General features: G+C 41.4%; 1 long non-coding RNA gene across 1 annotated transcript; it reads left to right on the top strand.

The window, feature by feature from the left end:
- The first annotated feature begins 12,543 nt into the window (after window positions 1-12,543).
- LOC141788861 (uncharacterized) lies at window positions 12,544-13,721 on the top strand. The gene is made up of 3 exons (XR_012598169.1): window positions 12,544-12,606; window positions 12,932-12,975; window positions 13,670-13,721. It is a non-coding gene; the product is annotated as an uncharacterized LOC141788861 (long non-coding RNA).
- The last annotated feature ends 228 nt before the right edge of the window (window positions 13,722-13,949 follow it).

Raw genomic sequence — 13,949 nt, 5'->3', positions numbered from 1 at the left:
CGCCGGTCAATTTACGGACGCACGTAATGGTCCTATGAAAAACAGTGAACACCAGACATTTTCGTGAATTTATTAAACCCGCCCGGACACCCCGGACAGGACGTAAAAAGTGGACATGTACGGGCAAAAGAGGACGCTTGGTCACCCTACTGCTGCCTCCCATTGACGGTCCATCCAAGCATAGTCCTTGTAGCAAATGGTCCTCCATCCACACTGCACACTACCTCCAATAGCCAGGGCTTTTGGTACATTAGTTCCAATCAAGAGCTCGTTTCCTGCATTGATTTGAGGCAATGGAATGTGTTTCAGGTGTGGCCATTTTTTTATTTCCCTTTTAGTTGGAATATTTCCTTTATACACCGGCATGGACTCCTGTGTGTACACTTTGGGCAACTCAAGAAATTCACTTCTGTACAGTGCAGCCACCTCCAGTCCAAACAATGTGTTGCTGCTCACAACCTTCTGTTGGCCCATAGTGCGTAGAAGGATGTGTCCTTTCTTCCCTGTGAGTTGCAATTTGTTCATTAGGCTCTCTGTACAAAATACTGCTGTGCCCCCTTGGTCCAAAAAGGCACAAGTTGTAACCATTTTGCTTCCCTTTTTAGATTTTATTTGGACGGGCACAATTGGCAGCTTACAATTTTGGTCTCCAGCCCCTGTAAAACCACTTGACACCAGCACGTTGACACAGACCTCTGCATCCCTCCCAACTTGCTCCGAATCCTGTTCTCTGTGGAGTACAGTGGGGTGCTTCAGGCTACACTTGGAGCAGGAAATCTTTTTGCGGCAGTGCTTGCTAATGTGCCCTGTGCACAAACAGCCAAAGCAAACGCCATTTTCCTTCAAGATCTGAATCTTCTTCTTGTGTGCCATTTTCCCCAAGTGTGCGCACATAACCAGAGCGTGTCCTGCACCACAGAGAAAGCATGTATTCATTTCTGAGGTTTTAATTTTCTTTTCTTTCTTTGCAAGTTGAGGTTTAATTTCCATCACTCCAGCTGTGGTGGCAAAGCTAGCTCCTTTAGATCGAGGCTGTAATCTTGGTTTGTGTGTTCCTCTAATTGCTGTTGTAGGAGAATCTTGTATATTGCCGAAGACGGGATCTGTTAGAATTTTAACTTTCTTGCTGACATTCTTGCTGCTCATAAGCTTGACTCCTCCATCTGTCTCTGAGTTTATATGGCAGCTTTTTAATAATGTTCAGCATATTCGATGGCATATCCAAGTCATGGAGATAAAGCGCATCCTCCATTGCATTACAGCAGCCTCTGAGCAATAGACTGTAATCCTGTAGTGCTTTCACATCCTCAGTTTTTATTGCAGGCCATGAAAGGGCTTTGTCCATGTAGCAACAGCAACCTTTTTGCTCATTACCAAACTGTTCCTTTAACAAAGTTTTGGCTCTCCAAAATCCATGGTCTGGATCCATGTATTGACAGCTCCTCACAAGTTCTTTGCCATGTCCTTTAGTGTGCTGTTCCAGGAAGTATGGACGATCTGAATTGTTGGTTGTGTTCCTTTCAACTCCATTTTCAAATGCTTTCATAAAGGTGTGTTATTTTAATGGATCACCATCAAATATTGGTATTTCTCTCTTTGGTAAGGATGCAAGGCATTGTTGTTGTATAAGTAGTTTTGTTATTTCATTTTGCTTCTTCATGATGCCAAGAACATTATGATTGTTTTCCAGATCAGGTGCATTTGTATTTGAGTTTGAGGTAAGTTGTTGCTAAACGTACTGTGTGTTGGCTGTTTCATTTTCAAACACTGAACAGCGAGGGATTTTATTGTATGTGTGTGTTTAGCTGACTGCTTCTCATCCTTCATAGGTTTTGGATTTTCAGCTGTTGATTGATGGAATTCCTCTGCATTCACATTGAGTTGCTGTTGAGTTTTCACCTTTTTCAAATATGAATTCATTCCATCTGAAACCTTTGATGATCTTTTTCCACTTGTGGTGCTTTGTGTTCTGAGAACATTTAATTTTGCCATTTTTTCAGTAATTTCAGTATCCAGTTGTAATTTTTCTTTCCTTTTGCGCAATTGTTCTTCCTCTTCTTCCAGTTGTAGTCTTGCTCTCCTTTTGCGTAGCTCTTCTTCCTCTAATGCATGTTTTTCATCTAACAATCTTTGTCTTGTAGCTAAAGCAGCAAGCTCAGCTTCAGCTCTTAAGCATGCAGATGAAGTGGTAGAGCGCATGGTCCAACAAGTTTTGTGTGATCCAACATTGGAAATACTGTCACTTGGCTTTATGTCGTCTTCATTTTCATCACAAACATTTGATAAGAGTTCATTTGTTTCAGGTTGTTCCACAAAACACACATTCTCATTCATTTCAGTTGACTCTTGCTCCTGGGAGTCATTGTGATGTTGTTCAGTTTCCTTTATCCACTGTGTGGTTTGATTTTCGAATGTTTCAGTGTATTTCATCATGCTTGAAAACCATTCAACCTGTTTAACAACCTCATCTTGTGGCAGTAGTGGCAACAATTCCTCATGAGCATTGTTAGCACAGTCACAAAGTTTGTTCAACTTCCCCAGAGATTCTTTTATTTGAGACACATTTTGCTTTTGTTTCATGAGAGCTTTCATTTCTGGTATCATTCCTTTCATTTTGTTCACAAACCCTTTACAGTTTTTCAATCTTATACACCACGGCCTTTTCAGTAAGTTTGCTCACTCTCCTTCCCCCAGACTCCATTTCAGAGCACGAGGTACCATTTGTTTGACTCATTTTGACTTAATTTATTCGGTTTTCTCAGTGAAACAGTGCGTCAAACATATTCACATTAATCCACAGTGAGTGATGACAAAAGCATTTCATTTTCAACAAAGTAGCATCATCATCATCAGCTCCATTGAAACTCCAAAGCCTTGCGTAGTCAACTTCACAATAAACAGATGTCGATCAAAGCACGCGCCGAGCCATTAGCGCACAGCATTTCTTCATTCAGAAACTCCCAAACAAGGGCTGTCCAGCATTAATGCACACAGATTCCTTATCCACAAACAAACAAGAAACAGGTAGCTTACCTGTTCTTCCAACAGTAACGTTTGGATGTGGTGTAATGCCCAGCGTGTATGGCTTACTTTGCGTTGTCCGCTCAGTTGTGGCGTGTATAGCGAGCGATGGCTTTCATAAACGCCTTTTTTGTTGACAAAAGATGTAGCGACTCCAAACCTGTTTTGTTGCTTGAGAGGAAAGTAAAGGGTCCTGTCTTTGTCTGACGCGCTGCCGCCTTGCTCACAGAGGCACTCTGAGGCTTGGAATCCAGTTTATCGTGGCTTTAATGAAGCGGTGATTTGCACTCCCGCACACACACACTGAATGAATCCAGGCACATCTATGTATCAAACAATCCAAAAAAGGCAAAACGTTGCGGTCAACAAAAATTACGGCTACCGGCTCCCCTCTCTCCATCTGGCATTCACCACTTGTGTCCCGTGACCCAAACTTCCGCTAGTTACTAAAGCAACCACAAACACCACGTGACACATTTAAACTGCATTATGGCTCCTACAGTGATCGAACAAGAAGAACGCCTGATCACATGCAGCTAAATGACGCGCTCTCATACAAGCCTGTACTTCTTCTAGCCACTCATTCAGTCCTATTCCTGACTTTCCCCAGAAAACAAGGCACTTTCTGTCTCGAGGGACGAAAACAAGTCTCTCCACTGGAGGGGCACTAGCACTGGGAGAAAATGAGGGAGGTGCAGCAAGCAGAAGTAGAGGATATGGCGCTGGGACCTGTTCCCGCCTGTTCCCGCCGCAGCCTCTCGTTATCTGCCTTAAACTGCATAACTAAATCCCTGAGCTCCTGCAGCTCTTCCTCCATGCTACACCTAAGTTTACACTTGGAGACACCAGTAAAAGAAAAGGACGGCGAGGTGGACAAGGCACGGCTTAACTTACGACAGGAACACACTGCCTTTGCCAAGGGTCAAGATAAAACACACAGAAGAAAATAACAAAACAATTGTAATGTTGGAACAATGTCTCAGCTCAACTCAGTATAATCCTGCTGGCTTAACGCCAAGTTTGTGGCAGCACGACGGAAGGCAACACCACCCTGGGAATTTCACCCAAGGAATTCTAACTTGAATTGAAAGCAACAGAGGAACCAGAGACCAAAGTTCACAATAAAACAATTATTTCATTAGTAATTCTTAAAATTTACCCTAAAAATAGAAAACGAGAAAAAGAACATAAAATGGGGAATAAGGGGCATGTGGCTGAGGCTCACCAGGTGATACAGGTCAAGTAGAGGGATCCCAGTGAAGAAAATCAAATTGAAAACACCCCAGACACACGTGAAGGACCTACACACACTCTGTGAATTAACTCAAATAAGGCACACGCCCAACCTGAAAAAAAGAGGGAACCACCACCGATCTCCAACACCACCACCAGACTCAGCCACTGAAAAAGAACAGAAGGAAAACAGTATTAATGAAACTGAAAGTAAATAACTTGGTCACAAATAACCAACCAAAATATTCGGCAGCAAACAAAGATGAATGAGTTATCATCGAAAACAATACTAAAGCTGCCCAAAATAACTTTAGATAATTAAACCAATAAAGTAACTTTAACTCTGCCGATTATAAGCAAATCTGAACAAAGGGAGAATCAATCCCAACAAAAATAACAAAAAAAAAAAAACATAATCCAGGCAAAGAAATTAACCCGAGTCCATTTATTCCCCAACTAAAGAAAAGAAGTCCTACTGCCTGTGAGGAGACCTGCTAGCCTTCAGCTAGTGTTATATATTTTTAGAATAATTGACGTAATTTAGCATTTTAATCTAGTCACATGCTATGTTTAGGGTTGATGTATGTCTATCTGGCAGATAGAAGGATAGCTTCTGTCTCCAGCTTGTGTCTGTGAGGTCTTTTTGACCCTGTGTAAACTTTCACCCAGTCTCCTAGCTCCATGCTTTCATTCAACAGTCACACACTTTGATAGCACATCTCTCTAAAAAACTGACACCAGCTGTGGGTTGAGACAGTTGTGTCAGACATGTCTTTGGCCAATTACTCTCGGGTGTTTAGTTTAACTCAACCTCTTGTAGGCGTAGCAATGAGTGTTATAAAATTGTATTGCTCCCAGATACCGGGGCTCATTCTTTTGGGACCAGCGCTGTAAACCTTACCTGTGACCAGAATAAATGCTGAATTGAGAAATGGATCCTCTTCTCGTGATCTTTGGGAGCTGTTCGACTAAAGAACTGGGTAGATTTTGTTACCGTTGGTTGGTTGTAGCCTAAAAAGGACTCCTGAGTGCTCGGGTGGAGTAGGTGGCTCCCCGGCTCAGTTGAGTTAGCTCCCTGTTGGTTGGTTGTAGCCTAAAAAGGACTCCTGAGTGCTTGGGTAAAGTAGGACTCCCCAGCTCAGTTGAGGTAGCTCCCCGTTGGTTGGTTGTAGCCTAAAAAGGACTCCTGAGTACAGTACAACAATGCCTTTGACATGTTCGCGGCCTATGGAAGCCTCAATGACAAGTCCCTTATGGATGGCCTCAACTTCAGTCTGAGCAACATGCAGTATTCTAACCAGCAATTCCAGCCAGTCATGGCTAACTAAACTCATCATCAAGATGTTATTTATGAAGGGTGGAGTATGACTCCCCGGCTCAGTTGAGGTAGCTCCCCGTTGGTTGGTTGTTGCCTAAAAAGGACTCCTGAGTGCTTGGGTGGAGTAGGTGGCTCCCGGGCTCAGTTGCAGAGTCTCAATTTATTTAGTTCATTGACCTTTTTTTTTTTTATATTACATATATTTTCGGTGTTATGCTTTTGTGTTTTTTTTCTTTGTGTTTCTGAGAGTGACTGAGATTGTGTTTTGGTGTCTTCTTTGTACTGTGTGGGGTGGTCCCACAAAAACACTAGCGACAACAGAGTCACTCTGCGGGCAAGCGGAGTGAGCAGAAAAGTAGGCCAGGCCGCGTTAGCCACCTGGCAGTCAAAACCCCCACCCAGAACCAAAGCTGCGCTCTCAAACAGGGCTCAGGCAAAAGTGTAGAAGGGAGGCAGACAGGCATGCATGCAGGCAGGCAGGCAGAATGGCTGACAATCGGTGAAGCAGTGTCCAGCAAGAGGCAGCGTTAGCATGTAACAGTGTGATGCTAACAGCTATGTACGGCAGCAGTGAAGCAACACACGTCGAGGCAGACAGCAGTCATGCACAACAGCAGTGGAGCAAAACAGCACTGAGATCCGGCTCTCCCGCCCACATAGCACACGCTAGTTAGGTGCCTAACAAATACAAAAATGCTGTGTTAGTGAAAGCTGATGTTACATCTAACAATGAATGTGACGCCATCCAGCATACCTACCGATCAGACGATCACTGTGCTATTGAAGGAGAGGCACGCTTCCTGCTCCTAAGGCTCACAGCTGAAACGGCAGAGGATACAAATAATGGAGCATGCTGACAGTCAATTTCTCATAAAAATTACCCGGCTGCTAACATACCCGGCACGGTGATGGCAAGGACGTGAGGCGAGCGGAAAGAGAAAGAAGGTCCACCTACCGGAGAGCAAGAGGGAGCAGAATAGCCTCTGCCTCCCTTTTATACACTGACTCCAGGTGGTGATAGGCCAGCAGTACCGAATGATTAAGGGCTGCAGGACTCATCCTGCTACAATAATTATGCTTTTGACACTATTACTGAAATGAGTAAATCAGAGTACATTTCCCGTGTCCGGAGTCTATTCGGTGAAGTTTTGTCATACAGCATGGTGTTGTTGCGCTTTTGTCAACCTGATCTCACAGAAATGCGTGACCACGAACACCTAGTATCAGATTCCGTGTTTTTTTCACGTAATGTGTTAAAATTACGTGAGTCCTACAGAGAAATAGTCTCCTCTGAAAGCCAATGAGTCCACATTCCATGAGATAGCCACGCAAACCGTGTCGTGGTGGATGCACGCATTTTAAGCTTTAAAAACGTCACGCTGTGGGTGGTGTTTCAGATCCAGGAAGTGCAAATGTAGACAAATCGATATTGTTAAGAAAGATCAGATTATTAGTCATAATGCTGCAACCATCCAAGGCAGACTGTGTAACGATGGTATGTGCTTCTGTCGAGTCCAAAAGCCCTGTGTAATATCAACTTTAGTTTAAGAAAACACATTTTATTGTCAATGTCATATCACGAGAAAGCACTACATTACCCATAATCCTCCTGTTTATCTGTGACCAGCAAATACAAATAAAACAAACTGAGTTTTTATCACATTTTCTTAGTAACTAAAATGTCTTTTTTGTTTTCCACATTAAATTTTCATTTCATTTCAATGAGTGACATTTTCTTTTCTTTTTTTAAATCTGAAAAACACCAGTGTTGCCTGTCACCTTGGTTACGCCGGCGTATCCCCCGAAGGATAATTTCATCCTCATAAATTCCGTGAGCTCTACACGGAAACACGTCCGAATTGCGTGAGATGATCACGCAAACCGTTTCGTGATGGATCCACGGATGCTGATCCAGGAAGTGTAATTTCTTTTTTTATTTACTTATTTCTTTTTTGTCTTTTTCTGTTTCTTTTTTTCTTGAAGCTTATCCTGGAAGTGCAGATGTTTTGTTTTTATTTCTCATTTTATTCCCTTTGTTTTTCTTTCTTACCTGAAATGTTCGCCGTTACCAGGGCAACGGAGATTTCCGCATTGTGCCGTCCAGCCCTGTCACTCTCCTGAGCCACAGTAAGTAATATAGTACTTACTTTATTACTCTCGCCAAATAAGGTGCCTAAGGGTTGTTTATTTATTCAAAACACACTTATACAAATCTATTTCTTCAGTTTTAGCAACGTGTTTGTAGTGTTTTAACTGTGGAGCTCAGTTTGAGTTTGTTGAAAATCTTAGCTTAGCTTAGCTAAGTTTAAAGTAACTTCACCGCTATGTTTTCATTGACGTCACCATTCATTCGTTGATGAAACGCTGTGACAGAATTTTTAAAGCATCATTTATTTTACTGAACCGTTTATTATATGGACTAGAAGTAAACATTATTCCCAAGTGTCCATGAATGCATCAAGGACCAATATTCATCTTCTGGTTGATTCATAAAACTTCACATTTAGCCTCAAAACGACAACAGCCTACTTACTGCCCATTACATTAAAAAAGAGAAAATTCCCTGGTGCTAGAGGGATATTTAAAAAATACAAGTATTTTCTACAGCAAGGCATGGATGTGATATTACACAGCAGCAGAAGCAGAGAAGATGGCAGACTTCCCTCAAACATAATAATGTGGTGTAATTTGCAAAAATGTAGACCTGTAACAGTTTAGATGTAAGTGGCCCTAGATTCTTTCCAGTGGATTTGATTATTTAGCGGGGACTCACCCAATTTTCCATTCATGACACTGTAGAGAGGTTGCTCAAAGTCACAAATAACAAAGAGAAGAGATTACAGTGAGGAAAGAAATAACTACAGCTGGCTTACTTGTGTGGGTACTTGCTTTTCTCAGTGTGAATACTGTATGCTGTCTGATGAATACAGTAAGGATTGTTTTGTTTTTAAAATATATTTGGCCTGGGAAAATGATGAATGATCCCTTATTTGCAAACCTCTCTAATACTGTTTTCTTTCTCTCTTTTTTAGCAGCTTCATTGCAACATTTACATTTACATTTACAAACACAACACACACACCCAAAACCAACAGCACTTTTAGGAGCCATTTTGTATCGTTTGTATTTTTTGTCTGTATTATTGTGTTTGTGGTTGTATTTGTGTTTGTTTGTTTATACGTGTTAGTGTTTGTTAGTGTTTGTGCACAATGCCTGGGGGGTCCTTAAAAAAGACCTGCCCTAATTGTGGGGAAAACATTTATAATGGTTGCAAGGTTTGCAATTTATGCAAAGCCCCGCAATCTCAAAATTTAAGGAGGCAAAGAAAACTTGAAAAGTTTAATCAGAAGGCCAGTGAGCGGTGCGCATCAGTTAAAAAAAATGATGTGAAATCTCACATCTTCCATGATGCAGCCATTTTGGTATGTAGTTTACACAACATACATATTGACCAATAGTGTAAAAATCTTTGCATTATTGCTTTTACATAGGGTAATGAAGGAACTGGTATTCATTGCTTCACATCCAGTCTATTAACATTACCATAATGAAAATGTTTTGTTATTATTTTGTTCAAGCAGACCTATTTGACCCAAGACTTGGATTCAATCTCACATTTATCCACCAAAAGATATAAAAATAAAAGAAAGATATCTGTAAAATACAGTTTGGGTATGGATTGATTAATTGATCTCTTTTCTTCTCAACAGCTTAAAGCCCATGCTGCTGATTGGACACCCCAAAAAACATCAAGTTATGATGCCCCAGAAAGTTTGGCTTAAGCACCGCAGCAAAGACCTGCCTCCGGAATATGGAGGAAATCTTTGGTCTAATGGTTGAAGGTGAGATTTTACAGTATGTACTGTATTAAATGACACCATTTACAGTATCTCACAAAAGTGACTACACCCCTCGCATTTTTGCAAATATTTCATTATATCTTTTCACGGGACAACTCTAAAGATATGACACTTTTATACAATGTAAAGTAGTCAGTGTACAGCTTGTCTAACAGTGTAAATGTGCTTTCCCGTCAAAAAAAACCCTCCATACTCAGCCATTAATGTCCATAACACTTCCAACAAAAGTGAGTACACCCCTGAGTGAAATGTCCAAATCATGCCCAAAGTGTCATTTGTTTGTATGGCTACTATTTTCTTTCATCACTGCCTTAACTGTCTTGGGCATGGAGTTCACTTGAGTTCCACAGGTTGTCCCTGGAAACCTCTTCCACCCCCCCATGACCACATCAAGGAGCTGGTGGAGGTTAGACTCCTGGTGCTCTTCCACCTTCCATTTGAGGATGTCCCACAGATGATCAGTAGGGTTTAGCTCTGGAGACATGCAGGACAGTCCACCATCTTCACCCTCAGTGTCTTTAGCAAGGCAGTGGTGGTCTTGGAGGTGTATTTGGGGTTGTTACCTTGTTGGACTACTGCCCTGGGTCCATTTTCTGGGGGGGGGGGGGGGGGGGGGGGGTCTCCAGGGGCAACCTGTGGAACTCAAGTGAACTCCATGCCCAAGACAGTTAAGGCAGTGATGAAAAAAAGAATAGTAGCCATACAAACAAATGACACTTTGGGCAGTATGGAGTTTTTTTTGACGGGACAGCAAATTTACACTGTTAGAAAAGTTGTACACTGACTACTTTACATTTTATAAAAGTGTCATATCTTTAGAGTTGTCACATGAAAAGATATGAAATAATTGCAGAAATGTGAGGGGTGTATATAGTGACTATAGTTGACAAATTGTTTGACAATATCTGTATTGAAAGTAAATTTTTCATTTGAAATTCCTATTATAAATTTAAGAATATATTAAAGACTTTGCCAGGCAAGAAAAATGTCTTGAGACCAAATATATAAAGGTTTAAAAATAGTAAAAAGATATATAAAAGACTTTTAAATGTCTGAGCAGGCGCTGATTTTGCCATTTTGTTTGAACATCACAGGTTAAATAGGACTAACCAAATTTGTGTTTATGTGTGTACAGCCACCACCACCACAGACAACATCCATCCCACCACCACCACAGACAACATCCATCCCACCACCACCACCACAGACAACATCCATCCCACCACCACCACCACAACAGACAACATCCATCCCACCACCACCACCACAGACAACATCCATCCCACCACCACCACCACAGACAACATCCATCCCACCACCACCACCACAACAGACAACATCCATCCCATCACCACCACCACCACAGACAACATCCATCCCACCACCACCACAGACAACATCCATCCCACCACCACCACCACAGACAACATCCATCCCATCACCACCACCACCACAGACAACATCCATTCCACCACCACCACAGACAACATCCATCCCACCACCACCACCACAGACAACATCCATTCCACCACCACCACAGACAACATCCATCCCACCACCACCACCACAGACAACATCCATCCCACCACCACCACCACAACAGACAACATCCATCCCATCACCACCACCACCACAGACAACATCCATCCCACCACCACCACAGACAACATCCATCCCACCACCACCACCACAGACAACATCCATCCCATCACCACCACCACCACAGACAACATCCATCCCACCACCACCACCACCACCACCACCACCACCACCACCACAGACAACATCCATCCCACCACAGACAACACCAGCCATCCCACAACCACCACCACCACCACCACCACCACCACCACAGACAACTCTATCTGTCCCATTACCAGAAAAAAGAAAGAAGAAAGTGAAAGGTATGTCTAGTTTAAAGGAGACATATCGTGCTTTTCTTTTTACCAGTTCACACAGTTCCCAGGTACCTTAATAACACGTCTGTGAAATCCTTTGGTCAAAATTCCTCACGGATCAAGCACAGCAGCCCTGTTTTTAGCACTCTGTGCTCTGCGTTTGATGTTAGTGTCTGTCCTTTTAACTGCAAATGAGCTGCTGCCCGCTACTGTTCATTCCGCCCCCTCTTCCGCCCTCCTTCCACCCACATCGCAACAGCCATGCACATGACTGCAGGCGTGGCGGGTGGAGACTGGGTGTTGGCCTCTGCTGTAGAGATCAGGAAGGCGGTCTGGATTATGTTAATGAAGAATTTGTGAGGTAGCAAGGGGAGCTGAATCTGATTCATGTGCCCGCAGACAAACCGCAACTGGGGGGGTGCCTGCAGTCGGTGCATGCAGTTGTTGTTTCTAACACTGGGGGGGATTTGTATGCACCCCAAATTTGAAAATATTGGTGTAGAAGACCTGGAAAATTTATTTTTGCATGTGTCCCCTTTAATGACTTGATTATAATAATAATGATAATCACAATAATGAATAATAATGGCTTATTGTCTTATACCCATCTGACATTTTTATCCCATGTAATTATCACAAAGTCCATATGATTTTAGTTAACTTTCCAAATAGTGTTAATTAAGTCTAACTCTGATGCACTGAAATGAGTTGAATAGATTATATCCATGTTTGTTCATGTACCCCTCTCTTATTCCAATTGTACATTCGTTACAACAAAGAGACAACAGAATAACCTGTCTGTACATTGTCTGTTAATCTTTATGTATGAGTCTAGGGTATGAAGTATGCCCACGTCTTCTGCACCGCACCTTGCCACAATCATTTGAATTATGTATGATATTTTGATTTGCTCTCTGCTCGTCATAGATTTGTGGAATGTAAAACTGTAATGCCCAACTATCAAATGTAAAAAATTCTCACGGAAGCAAGCAATATAAGGTGTAATCAGTACATTCAAGAAGCGATGACAGGGAGGGCAAAAATTAAATAAATAAACAGTTACACACCATCACACTCAGGATTTTCTAGTCTCTAGAGGAAAAGCCAAAAGATGTCACACAGTGCGAAAGATGCATGCAAGTCCATGTCTTGTCAAAATAAAACTATATTTCTGAACATTTGTGTAAGTTATATATTCCTTTCAATTGCAGACTGCCCCCACAACCAGCTGGGAAACTTCCCAGTCGGAGGAATCCTGAAGACAAGGAAAAGGAAGGTAGGACAATGCTCCTAATTAAATAGATAGCATGGTCCCATCAGTTAACCTTTAAGACCACCAAATACTCTAGATGACATAATAGAACTGGTGGATAAGATTTCCTAACTGATTTATATATTTATTTAGAATAAAACCTTATTGCAATTGTGTACATCATACGAATGGGATTTTAGCCTGCATTGTCAGTAAATTATATTATTTGGTGACCACTATTCGAATGATACTAACTGTATCAGCACAATAATTTTCCTATTTCCTGTGAATTTTTAAAAAATTGAATTGCCATTCACAGTAGTACATTGTTTTTGTTTGCTTGAAACAGGGGAGGACAGAACACCTATATGATTGGCAGCCCTGCGACTTATGGTAAGTTAATTAGCTTTGGGCTATCAACAGTACATATACATCAATTTATATTGCAATTTGTATTTATTTTAAAATATTTGGGATATTGTTTTATTGGGTGTAGTAACTTGTTAAGGAAGAGAATAACTACTAAAATTATAAAACAATATAATATTAAAAAAAAAAAAAATTCATTTGTCAGGATTTATGGGTCCGTTTCAGGAAGGAACTTCAGAAAACCCCCCAGATAAAACTGTAGAGTTACTGGTTTCATCTGGTTAAATCTGTCAATAAAAAATAACATCAATAGCGCTCTGATGTCATTATTCACAGCCAAAGCATATTTTAATCCACTCAGCATAGAGATATAACTTTACTTCAAATATATTAAGCCGATTCAAAAACGTTTTAAATCAAATCTGGCAAAAGAGTAATTTATTTGCACAACCTCATTTCCCATAATCGATCACTGAGTCATGTATTTTTTCCATGTTTGAGCAGTTGATTTCACAAAGAAAGGATTTTTTCATTGTACTGTCTGTCTCTGTCTTGTTTTGTTCGTGTAGCAGAAATGTGCAACTGAACTTCAATGTTGCAGGACTATACTGTCCTAAAACATATGATATATGCACACACTGTATAATGCTTAACACAACAGCCTCAGTGCATTACTAAGAACTCATGTTCTTCCTTCCTCCATGTTTTTTTTTCTCAGTGGGACCACCTGGCCTCCCTCCTGACAGCCTGCCAGATTCCCACCAGATATAGCCGGCCGGCAAACAATCAACAATGTTTTTTATTATTATTTTTTTTTTTTTTCAAAGTTTTTTTGCAATGCCGTTTTTTTAGAAGGCAAGTTTTTATGGCAAGGCAGCCTGCCTAATTTAACCATATGTGGCCAGCAGCAGCAGGCAAACAAGCAGCAATGTGTTTGTGACAGTTTTTCTTTTTTTTTATGCAAGGCAGTTTTTTAGCAAGGCAAGTTTTTTTGCAAG

Source organism: Halichoeres trimaculatus, unplaced genomic scaffold (genome assembly GCF_033239565.1).
Source record: "Halichoeres trimaculatus isolate MK-OKI-2021-1 unplaced genomic scaffold, fHalTri1.1 fHalTri1_scaffold_4, whole genome shotgun sequence".
In the NCBI taxonomy this organism is placed as follows: domain Eukaryota; kingdom Metazoa; phylum Chordata; class Actinopteri; order Labriformes; family Labridae; genus Halichoeres; species Halichoeres trimaculatus.
The sequence above is the reverse complement of the archived record's forward strand: the minus strand, read 5'-3'. Positions and strand labels throughout refer to the sequence as shown.